General features: G+C 37.2%; 1 protein-coding gene and 1 pseudogene across 12 annotated transcripts in view; both read right to left on the reverse strand.

The window, feature by feature from the left end:
* PDZD2 (PDZ domain containing 2) overlaps positions 1 to 21,019 on the reverse strand; it is a 499,259-nt gene that overhangs the window by 252,986 nt on the left and 225,254 nt on the right. The gene's annotated exons all lie outside the window — the stretch shown is intronic.
* LOC141549700 (pre-mRNA-splicing factor SLU7 pseudogene) lies at positions 1,522 to 19,636 on the reverse strand (annotated as a pseudogene).

The raw sequence follows: 21,019 nt of genomic DNA on the forward strand, positions 1-21,019 counted from the left end.
AAATGTACACATTTTACAAGTGTTTTCACTGCAGAGACCTTTGAGATCTTGTTAAGACTTTTACCATCTTCAACAACCTCAACCAAGCATCTGTGGTAGTGAGAATTCAAAGCAGCTCATCTATCACCAGAATTTACTTCTATAGGTCCATGTTTCATCTCTATGGATAGCCAGTTCTTCCATTGAGGCACATTGCAACTCATCCATGTTTTCTCATGCTGTGCTGTGCTTATCCATGTCTTCCCATTAATATCCCATAGAGGTTCTGCCCAGTGTACTGGAAGAGGAGGAGGCTTTCCGCTAAGGCTTTTTATATAGCATGGTTACCATTACAATACTCAGGATGTCCCTCTGTTATCATTGACTTTCACTCTCTCCTGAATTCCCAAAGACCTATCTTTTTGGTCTCTGGATTCAATGGGTCTTTACTCTTCTTTCAGATCAGACTTTGCTCCAATAAGTTTATTAACATCTAACATTGACTTTCTCTTGATCTCCTTAAACTAATACTTCTTCTGCCTGACAAGAAGCCGTGGATGAATGAATAAGAAGGGTTTTCCTAATAGAAAGCAGAGAAGCCATTCTCCCTCTGAAACCAATTTCTGATTTTCAAGTTTTTCCCTGCATTCTCACCTTTCTTGAATTCCCCCTCTGTTTTCTTTCCTTTTCCTTATTCACTAATATTTCCCCACATTTTTTGAACTCTCAGTTTTTTCATAACAGCCTTCTTTTTACCTCAACATGTCTGCTGTTTATCATTTCTTTTTTTTCCTCAGCTCTTAAAATTTTCGCCTTATTCCTTTGCACAGTTTCCCACAAAAGTCCCTGCGACTTCCCATTTTGAGTCACCAACTTTCCATAGTAGTCACATTGGTCAGACACAGATTCCTGGCTTCTTTATCTCTTCTGTACAAATATTTGCATATTTAATACTCACATTATGTAACCTAGGAGACAGTGCGGTTAAAGGGATGTTGGCCTTGGAGCCAGGAAGATCTAAGTTTCAGTCCTATGTCTGACATAATTATATTACTATTTTAACTTCTCATCACCCTAGGAAACTCTTTTTTGAGCAAATAAGTCATTTTGGCTATTTTTAAATACTCAGATTAACTAAAAGATCAACCATGAAAGAAGTTGCTATCTGAATCCAGAGAGAGAACTGAGAAGTAGAAGTATATGTAGAATAATTTTACATGTTTACATATATGTATATTCTGTTAATTATATGTTGACATTTCAGAAAGCAAGGAAGAGAAGCAAAAAAGGCACGAAATGTACATAACAATTTTATTATATATTTTAAAGGAATAGTAAATTGTGCATAATAGATTTACAGTTTCATGAGCAATCTTTTTAAAATTATACTGTTTTATTGCTTTATCTCATAGATTAAAAAGAAAAATTTTTTAAAAGACTAAGTAACAGATTACCTACCTGTACATAATGCAACAGGTTATAAAGAAATCTATATGGTTAAATTTAAAAGGTTTTGCACAAAAAAAACCAAAGCAGCCAAAATTAAAAGGGAAGCAGAAAGCTGAGGGGGGAAATTTTACAACCAGTGTTTAGTTATAAAGGCCTCATTTCTAAAATATATAGAGAACTGAGTCAAATTTATAAAAATACAAGTCATTCCCCAATTGATAAATGAGCAAAGAATGAACAATTTTCTGATTAAAAAATTAAAGCTATTTCTAGTCATGTGAAAAAATTCTCTAAATCACTATTAATTACAGAAATACAAATTAAGACAACTCTGAGGTACCACTTCACACTTCTCAGAATGACTAAGATGACAGGAAAAGATAAGGATAAATGTTGGAAGGGACACTAATGCATTGTTGGTGGAGTTGTGAAATGACCCAATCATTCTGCTTCCCCCCCCCCCCAGGCTGGGGTTAAGTGACTTGCCCAGGGTCACATAGCTAGGAAGTGTTAAGTGTCTGAGACCAGATTTGAACTGGAATCCTCCTGAATTCAAGGCTGGTGCTCTATCCACTGCGCTACCTAGCTGCCCCCGGCCCAATCATTCTGGAGAGAAATTTGGAACTATGCCCAAAGGACAATAAAACTATGCATACCACTTTGATCCAGTAGCCTCACTGTATCCCAAAGAGATCATAAAAGAGGGTAAAGGACCCATATGTGCAAAAAATATTTACAACAACCCTTTTTGTAGTGGCAAGGGATTGGAAAGTGAGTGAATGCCCACTAATTGGGGAATAGCTAAATAAGTGATGGTATACAAATGTAATGGAATATTATTATTCTATTAAAAAGTGATAAGCAGGATAATGTCCAGAAAAGCCTGGAAAGACTTACATGAACTGAAGCTGAGTGAAGTGAGTAGTAGAATCAAGACAATATTGTACAGCATAACAATGAGATTATACAATGATCAATTGTGGTGTATTTGGCTCTTCTCAGCAATGCAGTGATTAAGGCAATTACAATAGATTTGGGATGGAAAATACCATTTTCCATTTGCATCCAGAGAGAGAACTATGGAGATTGAATGTGAATCAAAGCATAGCATTTTCACTTTTGTTTGTTTACTTGTTTGTATGTTTTCTTTCTCATGGTTTTCCCCTCTAGGTTTGATTTTTCTTGCATTTCTTGACCAATGTGGAAAAATGTGTAAAAGAATTACACATATTTAACCTAAATTAGATTGCTTGCAGTCTTGGGGAGGGAAGAGGTAAGGGAAGCAAGGAGAAAAATTTGGAACACAAAAAGTCTTACAAAAATGTATGTTGAAAACTATCTTTACATATATTTGGGAAAAATAGTATTGAAAAAATTTTTTTAAAAAGAAAGAAACCAATATGGGGAGAAACTTGTCCAGTGATTTAATTCCTAATTGTTTAGCATTCTGCTAATTAACATTTTAAAGTGATTTCTGTACTGTGAAGAAAAGAAGGCTAAAGAATACAGTCTTAAAGGAGAAGACATGGAAGCCATTTAGTTCATGTCTTCTTTTTATAGATCAGAGAATTGAAGCTTACAGAGATTAAGTGACTCATATAAGGTCACACAGCCATGCTACAAAAATGGGATTTGAATTCAAATCCTTTGACTCCAAATACAGGACTATTCCTACTATATCACGGTATTTAACACAAAGATTTCATAGAAAATACTAGAGGAAAATCTATATGATATGATTGAAATTGTATTGATCAGCTACTAATAACCACATGAAAAGAAGCTCACATCCACAGAATCATAAAACTTGAGAATTGAAGGAACAATCTATTTCAACCCAAACACAAAATGATATCCCACAATAACCTACACACCCTATAAGTGTGAGTAGTGGAAGTGAATGAGAAGGGATGGTGGAAGAGATGGTCAAGAAGAATGAATAGAATGTGGTAAGTTTTTCCCTGATATCAAGCCTAAATTTGCTTTTTTTTTTTTTTTTTTTGTAAGTTCTCATCATTGCTCCAGGTTCTGGTCTCCAGAGCAAAAAAAAACCCAAAAACCAAAAAACAAATCTAATCCTCTCCCATATGATTTTGTGATGGTGGTGGTGTCATTCCAGTCATATCTGACTTTTCATGATCACATTTGGGGTTTCCATGGCAGAAACACTGGAGCAGTTTCCTTCTCCAGCTTATTTTACAGATGAAGAAACGGAGGCAAACAGTAACTGTTGCTTGCCCAGAATCACACAGCTAGTCTATGACTAAGTTCTGATTTGAACTCAGAAGTGCTCTATTATACCACAGTGATAAGCCAGAGAGAGTCAAAGGAGGGTGATGAGAATAGGGAAACAACTTAAATCCATATCAAATGTGGATTATTTTTAGCAACTGGCGATATTAGTCTGAGGAAGAAAAGATTTGGGGAACATGATAGTTATCTTCAGGTACTTGATGTATTACTATGTGGAAGGGAACCAGTTAGATGGTGCATTGGATAGAGAGCCAGGCCTGGAACCAGGAAGACTCCAGATGAGGTATGATGAGGGCAGTATACAGTGGAACAATCACGTCTAGAGGTTCTTTTAAAGTAAGATAATCATATTACCTTATACCCATTAAAATAGAAAATCCCTCTTTAAAAAAAAAAAGGATAAAATGAGATATTGGCAATGCTGTAAGGAAACAGAAACTCTAACACTGTTGAACTGAAAACAGATGCAAACATAGGTAAAGTGGAATTCACAATATAAAAAGGGGTTACCAATGAATCAAATGAAATTGACTTGCCAACTTGGAGAGAGAAAATGAGCTTTTCATTGTTGGGGATGGCAGGGTAGAAACAGGGCTTGTCCCTACAACTTTGGCATAGAGTGCTGTCTTACAAATGAATGTTCCAGTCAGGTTTGCCACAAGAAACAACTCCCCATCCTTTTCCTTTACAAAGGCAATTTGATCCAAAAGAAAGAATGCTGGATTTGGAGGCATATATTCAGGATGGAATCTTAATTTTGCCACTTAATACTTATAGACTTAGGCAAATCACTTTGTTTTTCTGGGCCTCAGTTTGTTAGTTTTTAACAAAACTGAAGATTCTAAGCAGAAAAGATGAGATAGTATAATACAAGGGTAAAACTTTTTCAAGGAAAAAAAAGAAGCAATTCATTCCCAAGAAGTGATTCTTTGGCTTTGAGTAACTCAAGTATATATGAAAAGGCAAGCAGAAACAAGATACTTTCTTCCAAGGCACTGCTGGTTACATTTTCATGTTTAAATATTTCCTTTGGTTTCTTATCCCTCCTCATCCCACCCCCTACCCTATCCCCACATATACTCATTTGCATGAGACACAATAGAAACCTGGTAAATGTCTGGAATAGCCACTATAAATTAGGCTGGTGTCCCTCACTGAGAGATCCCAGCTCTGCACAAGAAGGAATTGTCCAATAAGGAAAATTGTACCTCTTCAACCTCTTGCCTAAGAGATGTCAAACTTCATAACTGAAGCAAAGGAGCAAAACCAGAAAATCTTTTGTCAATTCAAGGCAAAAAATTCTGACTTTCCTAAAAGAACACAGTAGTAGCACCTTTACTGGGGAAAAACAAAACACTCTATGAGCTCAGTGGAAAGGGTTTAGTTACAGCCAGCAGAGCAAGAGGTTGTTGGGAATCTTGGGCATTGACCTATCCAGTACCATAGTTGTGCCCGGGAGGATTTAGGCCAGTTTAGCAACAAGAGCAACTATTCCATCACCAAGACTTCATCCCATGGTGAGTTTTACATACAGAAAAAGGACTTTGAGGTACTGTAGTTCTGTTATGCATTGTTATCTCATTGTTATTATACTTTAAGTCTGTAGCACTCTCCTATTCTAACCATAGATATGGAATATATTTGTAGAGTGAGTGAGCTGGGAAATACTTTGTAACTAACTAGTTTTTTTTAATATGGTATTTATACAATTTATTAAAAGCAACATGAACACATAGAACTCTATTTATATAATCTCTTAGATTATATAAAAAAAATCTAAATTCTAACAACATATACAAATACAGAGTGCTTATAAGTCCATGCTGAAATAAGAAAAGTACATTTTGGGAGAATTATCATCGATCTTCAAACCATTCTCCTTCCCCCCAAAATATTTCAATTAACACTTTTGCTTCTACTTTATCCAGTGGCAAAAGAGAAAACGTATTTTGTCGAATGAAATTTAATAGGAAACAATGCCAAAGCTGGCTTAAAAATTATGTCACCTAATCAGTGGCATCTAATTTTTAAGACTATTCATGTTACCTCCACACTAAAAATAGGTGCAAAACAATCTAGCTTAATGTGTTTTTAGGTCTTGCTTCAGTGAATTAATTCATTTTCTCACAAATTCTCTCAATTTTGTCTAATGGTGACCCATTTATAGAATGCCCCATTTCCCTTCTAGAAAATTCTGTTTCCAGATAACTTGAGTATTCAGGCAAGTAGTGGGACTTAATGTTTAATCAAATGAGTTCATTAATTTCCACTGGAAAAAAAAAACAAAACAACAAAGTACTAACATACCCTGATCTTGGACTTTTCTGTTCTGTCACAAATCCTATACCTGAAGCTTTTCCTCCTCAGTTAATTAACCCATTTTAAAATGAAAAGTACAAAAGTGAAATGAGGACTTAACTGAATTAGATCCTGTATAAAGAATAGGATCTGTGTAAATCTATAGCACTAAATAACAGAATTCATAAAATTTTGGCTTTCACTGTGCTGGTTCTCAAAAGATCAAGTAACTGCTAAGTCAATGTGGCTGTGTCAAACAATTAGATCAAGATTTACTATTCTAGTACTAACTATTCTTGCTATACCAAATGAATAAATGACTTTTCTTTCTTTTTTATTATTATTTTTAATAAATTACTTTGCTAAGAGTTGAGATTATTGTGCTGATTAATAGAAAGTACAATGATGAAAGGTGTAAGCTACACTGTTAGGGTTATCTCTAGGATCCAAAGACTGGGATCCAAATCTAGTTGGGGGAGCAAGAATTAGCATAATCAGTACAGAAGGGGTGTTACATGTAAAGTGAGGAAACCAGATGACTTTAATATGAGGAAGAGATGGATAGATTGTTCTGAAAAGGATCTGAGAATTGAAGTATATTACAAACTCAATATGGGTCACTGGTGTAAAATCTGTCAGCAAAAAAACAGTTAATGTAATCCTGGGGTATATTAGGAGAGGCAGAGCGTCCAGGAACATGGAGGAAATAATCTCATCTCATGTTTTCAATTTTGGGTTTAAAAGAAGATATTGATAAGCTGACAAGTGTCCAGAGGAGAACAACCAGGTTGGTAAAAATCCTTGAGTTCATGATATCTGAGGAGCTGCTGAGGAAATGGGGGATGTTTAGACTAGAGAGAAAAAAAAACTTACAAAAAAAAAAAAACAACTTACAAGAAAAAAACTTACAGCTTTATTCAAGGACGTAAAGGACTATTATATGGAGACATTTGTTGACCTTGATTCCAGAGGACTGAACCTAGTACAATGGCCAATTGAGGCCTTAGAAAAAACTTCCTAACAATTAAGAGCTATCTAAAAAATGTGAAATTGCCTAATAGATTCCCTTCCTTAGAGAGCTTTGAGTAGTCAAAGTTGGGCAGCCACTTTATATTTGGATTGGACTAGATGGCCACTTAGGTCTCTTCCAAATTTCAAATTCTATGATATTGTGATTTCTGGGGTCTCTTACCTCTACATTTATAATCCTATAAACACTTATCCTAATTCAACACTTCAACAACCTGCAATTTTATTGTTACACAAATGAAGATTGCAAATCCTAAATTTTACTGCCTGAGAAATCCAGGGTTGTTCCCATGGTACAAATTAGCATTTGAAAAGACTTTAGTAGAAGGGCAAAAACTAGACAGGTAGATATAGGCAGAGCCAATACTAATAAACAGATTTGAATAGGGGAACAGAACACTTTTTTTGGTTATTGTTCTTTCCTTGTTGTCTGATAATTCATTTGGGGGTCTCCATTAAATGATAAAGGCCTTTTGTAAGATTTTATTCCTTGTTTTATATATGCATCTGATCATTTCTTTTTGTGGGTCATTACTAAATACATGATAAAAACTTTGAAAATTTAAAGCTCAAAATCCATTAAATTTCTCAAGTATACCATACACATTTTACTTTTTTATAAAAGTCTTATTTTAATTCTTTTTTTTTTCATAACTCTATGCAGGCAAGTTAATATAGCTCCTGGAATTCATAAAGTTCTTTATTTTTGCAGTCCATATTCCTAAATCTCCAAATCACAATTGTGCCCCCTGTTTTCATTATACCTAATGGAAATGTTTGAGGGAGAGAGGAGAAAGAGTAAGGACAAAGGAAGGGAGGAGGCCAGTGCTTAAGTTTGATATATTAGGTTTAAACTCACATCGTGTGCCTATTTTCCAAGAAGATATTTTGCCTTGGAAGGCACGCACACACTCCTGGACAGATTAAAGTGCAGAATTAGATACATTCTTTTTCAGTTTGTTGATTTTGGGTAGCAGAAAGTTCTCTTTCTCTGTGTATTTTTTTTAATCAGGAAAAAGTTTTTCAGTGAACAAACATGAATGTATTATGAAGATAGGGAAACACAACAGTTAATCATGGGCGAAATGGAAATGTAGAAAGGTAAATGATATTTGTGAAATTTGGTCAGGTGCCAAAAGGTGGACTTAACAGTCTATAAACAGTTGTTTTAGATTTCTCTATGGGTGGAAATGAGGAAAAATACAGAAAATACAAAAAAATTGTCTTTGTTGTTGTACATCATTTTAGTTACGTCTGACTCTTTGTAACCCTATTTGGTATTTTCTTGGTCATACATCAGCAAGTGTCTGAAAGCACATTTGAACTCAGGTTTTCCTGACTCCAGATCTAGAGCACTGTGCCACCTAACTGTCCTGAGCTACCTTAGACAAGGAAGTTAAGACTGAGTTAATGTGACAGGATATTAATGAAATTGACAGAATTTAGGGCTCAGATCTCAGGTCCCCACTTTTCTAGATTTAATTTTTAATTTTTCTGTTTATACTCTTTTATCTGTTCCCTCTTCAATTGCTCTGCTGATCATTCTGCACTCTCTTTATTCTAACCAAACTAGACTCCTCTGGCCCCTCAGCATTCCCTGGGGTTTCCAGCTTTGGAGCCTTTGCTTATATTGTTGCCTGTATATGGATTATCTTCCCTTTCCTACTTCATCTAATGAATTCCTACTTACCAGTTAAAACCCAACTCTGATGGCACCTTCTCCATGAAACCTTCCCTGATTCAACCTGTCAGTATGTGACGTTTTGCATATGGTGATGGTAAAATACCTGTGACTCATTTTGCAATTACACTTATCTCCAAGCAGAAGGCATCTGCCAAGAAAATTCATGCTGAAAGGAATCAGGTAATTATAATAAGAGAACTGTCCCCTGTGTTCTCTGTTGTACCAGCCAAAACAGTTCAAGAGAGCATTCACATGAAATGCTCTGGGATTGCTGCAGAGGACAGCTGTGAGGTAAATGAAAGATTTCCAGCCTGGAAGACTGTAAAGTTCTGTCATCTCTCAATTATAATCCTTCTCTGGGAGGAGATCTCTTTTCTGTGAGGAGATCTCTTTTCTGTGATATCTTTTCCTCTATGAGCAGGTCTCTTGGAAGGCTTCTTGAGCCTTCCCCTCCAAAAGTGTGGGATTGCTGGACTTGCAAATCCATAGGACGTCTTCTCTTTGACTCAATCCAGACTCTCTCTTTCCAGACTGCCGTCCAAACTCAAAGTCCCTTTCAAACTCAATGTCCCGGGAGGCAGCCTTGGGGTGGCTCCTTATATCCTCCCAGAGAATGGGTTTATGGGTATTCCAAAGGTGTAAACTCCTTTAAAGGTGCAAACTTCTTTCAGAAGTTTAAAGGTGTATACTCCTTTTAAAGGTGTGAACTAAAGGTGTGAATTCTGAACTAGAGAATTGTTAAGTATCGACTTACCACCTAGAAAGAACCTAACATAACCTAACCCCCTTTCTTTTGATTTAGAGCATAGGGTGGTCCTGACATTGAAACATAAATCCATCAATATGGGAGGTATTACACATAATTGCATAAATTACATAAACACATAGTAACATAACACATGCTAGAAGTGTTGTAACAAATAACATGATCAAATAATCATAAATTGAGAATTTATACATGTCCATAAGTCCATTGTCCATTAATTCATGTGCCAGAATCCAATAATTCCTGCAAGTTTTAAAGTCCTACAATAGTCTCATCTTGTGTTAGGAAATCTTTAACAGTCTCCTTATCAGCCATACTCTTTTGGTGTCAGATGTTTCTTAGATTTTCTCCTTTGTTTTGAGGTTTTTCTCTTTTTCTGTCTCTCTCCAAGTGCTTGTTGCCATCCATCTGTTTCCTTCTCCATCCGTTTCCTTCTGTCTGTTAAAATACAAGCAAACCCTCTCTCCCATGCAATTAACCTATTTAATTTCCTTCTATTTACCATTTTCTAAATCTTTTCTCATCATCTGGCAATTACATTGGAGCTGTTTGCAAAGGACACAGCCCTATTGGATTAAAAGTCCTGTATTCTCCCCAAATGCAATCCATTTCTGCAATCTGATTGCTTTTTGGCTGACTTATCAGGTAATCCCTTTCTGCCACTAAAATAAATAACTCCCAAGGAGAAAAAAAAATCCACAATACTGATTTCTCTGAAAGCAGCTTGCAGTAAGTTCTAGCAAACACCTCCATCATATTCTGCTTGTTGGTTTTTCTCTCTAGAGTAGAAGAGGTAATGGACTGATGAAAGAATTCCAGAAATTTCTTTAAAAGATAGTAAGAAAAACAAATGAAGTTTCTTCCATCACTGTTTACCAAAAGAATAAAAAGAATATATACAATTTGGGTGAATCTTCTTTCAACCAAGAAAAGAAGCCATGGGGTCATCTGGCCTCTGACATTTCATCCTATAGACCTCCATTTCTTCTTCAGTAGGCTCTCGGGTCTCATGCATGCTATTATAAGGCCTCTTCCTTTCATCTACCTGCATGATCTCCTTGACATGGAGAAGGCAGGCCTCCTCAGCATTTAATGCCTTTCAGTTTTTCCTGTTTTTCTTTTCTTCACCCTCACTGTCAGAACTACTCTTCCTATGCTGCTTCTTCTTTTTCTTCTTCTTCTCTTCTTTCTGCTTCTCTTGGTGAAGCTCCATTAGAATTTTTGGTCTGCTTGTTTGCTCTTCTCCTACAGTATCATCAGGAATATATTCATCTGCATTAGCAATTTCCTTCCCAGCTTCTCCAGTATAGTAGGAAAACTTAACAAAGGAATGACAGCACTTATATCCCTATTTATCTTCTTTCCAATAGGAACCCCAGATATGTGTATGATTATTGATCCTGACATCTTCCTCATACTTAGAGCAGGCAATAGCTCTCTCTTGTCCTTTGATGATTGTTCCATGTCTTGAATATTCCACATAGTCTTCTGTTTAAGCTAAGAGTAACTCAGAGGGGGGGGGCATCCAGGTGTTCTTGACCTCCATACTTCTCTAGGATGCTTTCTTTCTGTTGTTCTTTGAAATCTTCTTTCTTGACTTTAAATGATTTACACAGTAACTCCAGTTTTGTTGGATATGCTTGGAGATGCACTTCAGACTTTGTCATAAGCTTCCCAGGCAAACAACTGTGTTTGTGCCATTGAAATGGTATCTCCAGTGTATTGCACGAAATTGTCTCCTGCATAACTAACTTCATCAGGATTTTTTCCTGCATTGGCATAGGGATTCTCTCGCATTGCTCTTGTTTTTGGATCATAGTAGGCAGAATTGGGATCTAAGTTTCTCAAGTATTTAGCAATGTCTTCTCTAATTCTGAGATTCCAGACAGTAATTCATCTTTTAGAGTCAAAATTTTGTCCAGGCATATCAATGTCATCTGCATATTTATATTCATCTTCATCTTCACTGTTATGGTCTCTTTCTGTTTGAGAATTTGGTTCTTCTTCCCCACACTGATGTTTTGGGGAGTTCACTTATCCCATTAACTTTCCTGAGGCTAATTCTTCCTGTAGCTTCTGAGCTTTCAATGTACATTTAGAAAGGTCAACTTTGGCATATTCTTCCACAATTTTCATATGTTTCTCTGAGTTGTAACCATTCCAGCGAACCCTTTTACTGTCATAAACATAAGTTGAGGTAGTATATGTTCATCTGGTGCTATGTTAGTCCTGTGAATTTGGCACCAACGAGCCTAGGTTTCTCAAAGCAATCCCTTTTTTTTTTTTTTTTTTTTTTTTGTGGGTCATAGCCCCACAATTTTTACATGCTCCTTTGCAATATTTTGTAGTCACAACATTCTCCTTTATACCTCTCTTAAACCATTCTCCAGATGAACTGTACTCTTTTTGTTTCTCAGGTTGGGGTCTCTGATGCTTTAGTGTGGGTCTTTTTGATGGATCTATATACCATGGCACAGAGGAGATATACTGAGGAATATGTATAGAGGAATATATCTTTTCCTTCCTCATCCACTTCAGCTGGGGCATTACCCAGCTTTCTCTGTTCTTCTAGCTCCTTCTTCTTTCTCCAGTCTTCCCTTGTCATTTTCTTTGGCTCTTCCAAACCCATATAACTTGATCCCCCTGGGAGGCCAGAATTTATTGCTTCTGAAACAGCAGCTGACATGGTCCTGATTATCTAGTGGAGTCCCTGCATCTATCGAGTGGAAGACCCCAGAAAAATGACTAGTTGCCGTAATCGCCACTGGGCTAGCTCCTCTGAAGGGCTCAGAATCAGTCCTAGTCAGGATAAGCAAAAGTCTTTGCCCCACGTTGGGTGCCAAAATGTAAAGTTCTGTTGTCTCTCAATTATAATCCTTCTCTGGGAGGAGATCTCTTTTCTGTGAAATCTTTTCCTCTGTGAGCAGGTTTCTTGGGAGGCTTCTGGAGCCTTCCCCTCCAAAAGTGTGGGATTGCTGGACTTGCAAATCCACAGGACATCTTCTCTTTGACTCAATCCAGACTCTCTCCTTCCAGACTGCCGTCCAAACTCAATGTCCCTTTCAAACTCACTCAATGTCCCAGGAGGCAGCCTTGGTGGCTCCTTATATCCTCCCAGAGAATGGGCTTGTGGGTATTCCAAAAGTGTAAACTCCTTTAAAGGTGCAAACTCCTTTCAGAAGTTTAAAGGTGTATACTCCTTTTAAAGGTGTGAACTAAAGGTGTGAATTCTGAACTAGAAAATTGTTAAGTATCGACTTACCACCTAGAAAGAACCTAACATCAAACCATGCAATAGTGAGACACAAGCATAAAACTGGCATTAGAAGAGGCTGCAGCTCTGGGTGTATTCTGCAAAGTTCCAAAATCATCCAGGCTTGGAATACCCTGGTGTGAGAGGTTCATACAGACTGTTGGCATGATTCCAAAGGTGGGCATCCCAAAAGAATGAGGGAATCATGACAAAGTGTTGAATCCATGAAGACTTCCCAGAGGCAAAGAGAAGTGTCAGAGAAGCAAAGGCTCTGCATTGACATGGTGCCTTACAATTACATTTACTGTTGTATTCAAAAGGTGGTACTATGAGTGATGGTTAAGCCTCTGGAGGAAAAGCAGCACAGGATCGTCATCCTGGTGAGGCTTTCTCTTGTTCTTTGCTAAAGAAGTCTGGATGCAGTTCTTTACATACTATTTTTACATACTACTAAATAAATCTGGTCTATATGAATTGTGTTAGTAGCCTAATGTAGAACAGTGAATTGGAGTGGAAGACCTTACCTCTCCCACATAAGACAATTCTTGTGTTTCCTGAGAAGGTTTTTTGAATATAGGTAATAAGCAATAGAGACCATTATTGGTGAGACATCCCCAAGATTAAGTCTGTTTTTCTGTCAGAGAGAAAGGGTTCAAGAGTTCTCTTGACCCACAGGTTTCATATGCATATGTCAAATCTCTTTTCTAACCTCTAAGCCTTCTAAGGACAGTGCTATTACATGAGTGAATAGCATATAGTAGATGTTTAATAAATCACAACTAAGAGTTAGGCACCACATATACAAAATCCTAATGTATACAGTATATGCAAGAAAATAAAGATTTTTAAATAGAAAATACAATATTGCTTAGTTCAAAAATTGAGAGGGGGTTTTGTTTGTTTTCTAAGTAAAGGTAATCTACAATTCATTATAATCCCATTTAAAAGGTATGGTTTCAATGGAATTACAGGTCTTTAATTTGAAAAGAGTAGAACAAACTACAAGCTCCAAAATGCCTTCCTAAATGACATCATCAAAGACTATCAGAATAGTACGACAGAATCATGGAAGAAGACATTGCATAACTAAATCCTTCACAAGATGCTACAGTCCAGTCTCCATCTCAACAGCTGAAAGATATCACATCTGAATTGCAAACTCCACCAGCAGCTGAATTTTGAATAGAGCTCTCCAACTCCAATCCCAACACCTCATATGCTCACAGAAAATACTACTGCAGATTTTAAAAGCTGATGAAGGCTGATGCCAAACAGCGGTTGTTGGTTGGCCCCGACATTCCTTTCCTCCATGTGCTGTAAATGTTCTAGTCTGAGTTGGAATCCGCCAGCCTGAACCTTATTAAGCCATTTTATAAGCACATATCGTGACTCCAGTTGCTATCTGATTTTGTATTTGTGGCAATGGGCTCGGGAATGGAGCAAAGGGAAAGGCATACTTGAAAGTTACATGCCAGATTTCCTCTCAAACTCCAGGAAATAACCAGAGTCAATATGACAAGTACACTGATATTAGATAGTGATTTTCTTCCAGTAAATTGTCATATGGTTGCTCCCTTCCTTACACTCACTCTTATAGTGAAAGAGGCAAGCTGGTCCTCATCCCACTAAGCAGATACCAACAAACCAAAATCATATAGGTTCTCTTTCTTCCTGCAATTTCTCCATCCTCCAACTCCACCCAGTACTGCAATACTCTCCAGAGGTTTCAAAACCAAAGCATTTTCCATTTATATATATTCTATTGGTTTGCAATTAAGACAAAAATTCTGCAGGTCAGCCAAAAGTCCTAAGAAACTAATGAAAGAGACAGATATATTATCTTGAGATTCAAAAAGTGTAATAATACATGTCATGAGAAACCACCTGGAATATTGCTTTTGGCAGTGAACAGTTTAGAGATCTGAATTTCAAAGACAGCATAACTGCCAAAATATACCAGAGACCAGCTAATGTTTAACCTCTTTTTTTAAAGATATTTATTATTTTAAAAAATAGCATCACTAAAATGCTATCCATTTTACACAAAGTTTTAACTAATTTCAACAATTTGGGAACTGTGATATGGAGCAACAAATAGAGCTCAAGGTATTAGGAAGGAGAGACAAGGCAAAGAAAGAAGTAGAAATAGTCTCCAGTTGATTCCCTTTTGTCCTCACCATCTCTATCAGATGCTGGGGTTTGGGGGAATCACCTCCAAGGTGGTGGTGATGATCTCTTGTCTATCATTTTCATAGCAGTTTCCTGCTGGGAACAAAGTGAAAAGAGTACTGATTTAGCCTTCAAAAACACTGCCTCTGATGCTTACCCCTTTTGTGACTTTGGGCAAATAATTTGTCTAGATCTCATATTCCTCATCAATAAAATGAGGGAATTGGACTCCATGGCTTGTAAGGTCCTTCCCAACTCTAGATCTAGGATCCTCTAATCATATACTCAGATGTGAATATATGCTAATGTGGTATTTTCAGTTGTTCAGTCATGTCTGACTCTTTGTGACTCCATTTGGAATTTGCTAGTTCTTTCTCCCACTCATTTTACAGATGAGGAAACTGAGATAACCAGAGTTAAGTGATTTGCACAGGGTCACAGAGTTAACAGGTGCCTGGGGCCAGATTGGAACTCAAGAAGACGAGTCTTCTGATTTCCAGCCCAATGCTCTATTTATTGTGCCACTTAGTTGTCCACCGTTCTACTCTACTGAGATTTTAATTTGCCAGAGGTGAAAAGTAACTTTCTCTAGCTCAAGCTGTCTAGGAAACTAATACTACAGCTAGAAAAGTAATACAGAAAAGAAAAGAGACCTATAGTGGACTTCACCAACATAAAAGTGAAAGTAATAAGTGTCATAGCATCTATAAAAACCAAAGCTGTTACCATTCTATTCTTATAATGTTAATGCTGGGCTATGCTTCTGGAAAGTATGACCTTCTGAGCATTTTTCATGCTCACTTTTATTTGAGAAATAAGCTCAAAGGAGACAGAAAAAATACTGTAGAAATTGTAGTTGAATTCTCTGAGCTGGACCATCACAGGAGTGCACAAAACTGCCCAGAGCTTTTAGGAGATCAAAGTACTTACAATTTATTGATGGCTGGTTTCAGGACTGATCTTCTTCCACTAGCTTGACCCTCAGCAAATTATTTAACCTCTGTCCACCTCAATTTCTTCATTTGTAAAACAGGGGCAATAATAGCACCTACCTCCCAGAATTATCAGGAGAAAATGAAATAATGCTACAAAGTACTTTGCAAGCTTAACCAACAATATAAAAGAATGTCAGCTATTATTGTTGTTGTTAATATGAAACCCCCATTGGATTCCGAGACATGATGAGACTGTTGCAGGACTTCAAAATCTGCAGTAATCATAGGTTTGTCTCGTCAAGAAATAGGGGAAGTAATATTTGTCTATTCGGCTTCACAATCTTCAACCAAGTCAGCCAAATGTCCTAGTAAGATACAGGACACCACTCCTGCTTACCCTACTAGCATCAGCTAGTGCCTTGGAGAATCCTACCAGATAAAGAAGTTGTGAAAGCGTTAAAAGACTATGCAAATGACAGGAATTGAGAATCTTTCTCCAAGCACTAACCTATGCCTTCCAGACTCAGGTTAAACAACGCTTTTATCCCTGAAAAGCCACACCACAAAGGAAACAAGTGGACTGGGAAGTGAGCAGTATTACCCTTGCAAGTCTTACACTTCCTGGAGATAGAGTACTAAAGTATATTAGCAATTCTTTGGACCAACCTTAAAGAAAATCAAGTTAACAGCTGGGGGAATGCTTAGAGGAAAAGGTTAAAGGCAGGACAACCAATTAGGGTACCTTTGCAGTAGTCTAGTCAAGAGGCAGTAGCCACCTGAGTGGAGAAAGGACTCAGATGTAAAATCAACAGAACTTGGTGACTGATTGGCTACAGAAGGTACAAGGAGAGGGATGGGCAAAACATCTTCAAGTTTATAAATCCGAGTTACTAGAAAGATAGTAGTGTCCTAGACATAGAAAAGGGAAGTTAAGAAGACGGGTTGGATTTAGTAGTGAAAGGTAATGAATTCTGCTGGAAATGTGCTGAATTTGAGATGCCTATGAGACATCCAGGTGGAGATATCCTGCAGGCAATTGATAATGCCAAACTAGAGCTCAGGAAAGAGATGAAGGCTGGATATTGTAATCACCAACATAGAGATAATTGTAGAGTCTCTAAGAACTGAGGAAATTCCAAAGAGAAAGCCTTGTCACAAAATTCAGCAAAGTTAAGAAAATCAAGTTGGATCTGTTTGGGGATTAGGAATATAGCCATCAGCCTTCTCTTCAACATCTCTACTGAGGGCAGCTATGTGGCACAGTGAATAAAGGATCTCTGCCATAGTCAGGAAGACCTAAATTGAAATACAGCCTCAGACATTTACTAGTTGTGTGACTGAGCAAGGCAGAGGAAGAAGAAAAAGAAGACAACACTTCCTTTACTGAATAGAACCCACTTCATCAAAATTCCTAACCCTTGCCATTTTTGGTTAGTTTTAATTGTTAGGAAGTTTTCCCTGTCCCTAGACTTAATTTTGGAAGATATCTTAGAACTGATTTCTCCAAATTCTCTCAGTTTACAGATGCGGAAATTGTGCCCCCCCCAAAAAAAAAATTAAGTGTCTTGTTTTTCATTCAAATGTCACTGAAAACTTACTTTGATGCTTCATCATAGGTTCTCAAAGGCTCTTATAAGATCATGGGAATGAGCAAGAGACAAATCCTGGCAGCTCTTATTCTAAATCACTCCATCTTAGAAGGCCTTTGAGGGACTTCTCCATTTATTAGTCTCTAAAGACTAGTCATCTGTCTCCTTTGAAGGAATTTGAATAAAGATGAACAAACAGCTTGAGGGCAGGGGGCAGAGAAACATATATTTTAAAAACAGTAATTTTAAGTCTGTTCTGTAAACACCAAAGCTTATTCAAACACTCATCAAGTTATCATGGAAAGCTAAAATACATAAGGACTTGCCAACCCTGATTTAGAACCCAGTGCATATTTTGCTACAGAAACAATATCCTCCATGGGAGCAAGGTTCCCAGGCTGGCCTACAGAAGTCTATTTAAGTCATAATATCCCTGAAATAAAGATTAATAATATTGTTTCAGTTACATTGGACCACCATGTGTACATTTATATCTGTTTCTCACAGATACATAATTGAAGTACAATTTATGAGACTAATATAATTATCCCTTCCACATTGCAGGGGTTAAGGACATGGTGCTATCATGCTCTGGAAAAGTTTTTGCCCTTCCCTTTGTACTACAGAAAAAGTCTAACTTTTTTTTTGGGGGGGAAGGTGTTTATAGTAAATTATTATAAAATTTGTGTTAAATATTTGGTCCTAGGCTCTGTCATCTCTTGGCCTTAATGTGTCAACTGTGGCTTACACAGAACTCCCCCAAAATTCCCACTTACTTTCTTAAGTTAAGCTCTGATTTTTCAAAACCACGATGGGGAAAGTCAAAACGTGGAAAGTTTAGCTCGACTGGGAACTCCTTGGCCATAGAGATGGGTAACACTCTTAATAAGCAACATTTTTTAAAAGGTTAGAATAGATATTCTTCATAGGTTTATAGAGATGGACAGGATCTTAATTATCAAACATTCCCTTGTTTTCTAGATATGAAACTGCAGACCAAAAGAAAAGTGACTACTTTTAGGATTAAACAAGTGATTAATGGAAGGGTTAGAACTGTCACAACCACACATCTATTGCTTTTTCCCATCATCATACTAACCTATCAGAGAGTTGTTTCTTAACTGTCAATCTGATTTTATAAACAAGGACTCTGTAAGAGACTTGGCAAAATCATACAGGTAGAAGAAGGACTATTCAGATCCTGTTCCTAATCTAAAGTAGTATTCTTTCTATTCTTCCATATTTCAGAGGTCCTTCTCACATTAATCTTTTGTCAGCTAAAGCTGATGAACTGATGAACTTTGTTAGCTAGATGCTAACTGCATTACAAATGGGAGATACAAAGTAGGTTTGTTTGGAGGTTTTCTTTTAATCTTATTAGGATTATATTCCACCTCCTGCCTTCAGCCAGACCCAAAGGCTTGGGCTGAAAGCTTCCAAATATTATCCTGCCAGAATGTGGTCCTGTTTTCCACACATATTTCCCCATGACATGGATGACAAACTGTATTTTACTGATGAGGAAGCTTACATACGTAGGTTAGAGGACCTGAAAAGAGTGCCAACTTCAGAGTCCAATCTCTAGTATTTTTTAGCTACTTTGATCCAGACAGGAATGATTTACCCTTGTTTTTACTCTTCACTTCTATGCTAAGTATGTAAAAACAGATCTATTCCCCAAAAGTTACAGTTAAGTCCTTATTTTACCAATTGAATCAGAATTTTACTTTTCCAGGAAGCTCAGGATTTAAAGGAACCTATAGATGAATTGTTTGGAAACCAGAAATCTTTTGATTTGTGGTTAATTGTTTCCTATTTAATCTGTTTTATAAGCTTGGAGTTTCTGTGTAAAATGTTTGGCAGCAAGGTACACCAGAATTTGTAAGGGACAGATGTGAATACTCAAATCTATAATTAAAAGCTAGCAATCACAAAGTAATCAGAAGGATGTCTGCCATTCTCTTACCCATTTGTTATTAAATCATAGGATTTAGAACTGGACAGGACATTAAGAAAAATTTAGTCCAACTCAGTTTTATGGATATAGAAGCTGAAGAGGACTGTGAGTTAACTTACTTTCTTAAGATCATAGATCTAGTAAATACCAGAAATAGAATTCAAACTTGGGACCTCTGACCCTTTAAATCCTTTTCACCAACACCACTGTAAATTATGTGCTTTGTTTTTATCATTGATCAGATAGACAAGTCACAACTCTTTTGTGGGTTCTGTACAGTCCCCTCCAGAATCTTAAAAGGAAGTCTAGATACTGGGGGCAGGATGGTATAGGTTGCCCTGACTGCCACCAAAGGCAGCAGCTACATTTAACTCACAGTAGGGGAGTTAAAATGCAAGAAAATCCCCATTCTCAACTCCCTCTGCCCACAGCCAGTCATTGGAAGAAGGGCTAAAAATGGGAGAATGAAAAAAAATACATGTTTCTTGTATTTGGGTAATACAGGCTGTGTTGGCCAGGGAAGGGATTATTAAGAGATTCCTGTGGGTTCAGAAATGTGGGTTTCTTATCTTCACAGATGCTCATTCATCTCTGGTGAGTGAGGGCAGATTTTGACTCAACCCCAACACTGCCTCCGGAGCTCCTGGAAAAGAAAAAAGCACAAGGCAAACCTCCCAGCAGCACCCTCCCTGGGACTGTCTCCTAAAACACGTGGCTTAACCATGTGCTGCCCCAACAGGCCCAAATACAAATGAGACCACAAGCATTGGGAAATTTTCATCTTTTTTAATGAAAATAGTGGAGAAATATGTTTACGAGAGGATTTGTTTTGGGAGTAGGAGTTGTTGTTTTTTAATGTTCTAGTATTGTGAGTGGTTAACTGAGTGAGTCTAGTCAGGAAAAAGATATTCCTGCTTAATGATCAGACATCCCAGGCACATACCTGTGGTTTGTAGGAAGGCCCAAGGTCCCTTCCGGGTCTAGATCTATGACTCTTATGATCCTTCAGAGAAGAATAAAAACTATCTACAACTTTTCTTTCCCCTCCCACTATGAATACTGAAATTCCATCTTTTTTTAAAGTTTCATACTTCTTAGCTATATTGTTGCATAACTCCTAATTTAAAAGTTTCTCTCTGGATAGAATAGCATTAGAACTGATAATCAGCAACATCTTTGCAGGAATTAAGTGACCAGCAGGGGTTCTTAAACTGAAGTCTGAAAATCTAAAACTATTTCAATTTAATTGATTTCCTTTGAAATCCTATGTATTTTATTTTGAGCACTTAAAAGAATTTTTCTGTATGAGTTTCAAATTGCCAATAGGGTCATAATCAAAATATACTACACTAGTAATATGCCAGAACATCAATGACACACACACAAAAAAGATTAGATTTACTACCAAGAGAGGAGCATCACCGTCCAAACTGAACTGGAAATAGGACAGTTCTCTGTTGGTGGATAGGAGTGAGTAAGAATAGTTCCAGAGCACAAAGGAAGAAAAACTGATCAGAGAAAATGGAGATCAATAGGCAGAGGTGTAGGAAGGAGGGGAGATGCACACCATACATGGATCTTCAATGTATTTACTTCACATTTTTTGAACTGGACTGGATAAGCATACCAGTTGTGGAAGATGCACAAAAAGAGAAGAC

Source organism: Sminthopsis crassicaudata, chromosome 1 (assembly GCF_048593235.1).
Source record: "Sminthopsis crassicaudata isolate SCR6 chromosome 1, ASM4859323v1, whole genome shotgun sequence".
Classification (NCBI taxonomy): Eukaryota; Metazoa; Chordata; class Mammalia; order Dasyuromorphia; family Dasyuridae; genus Sminthopsis; species Sminthopsis crassicaudata.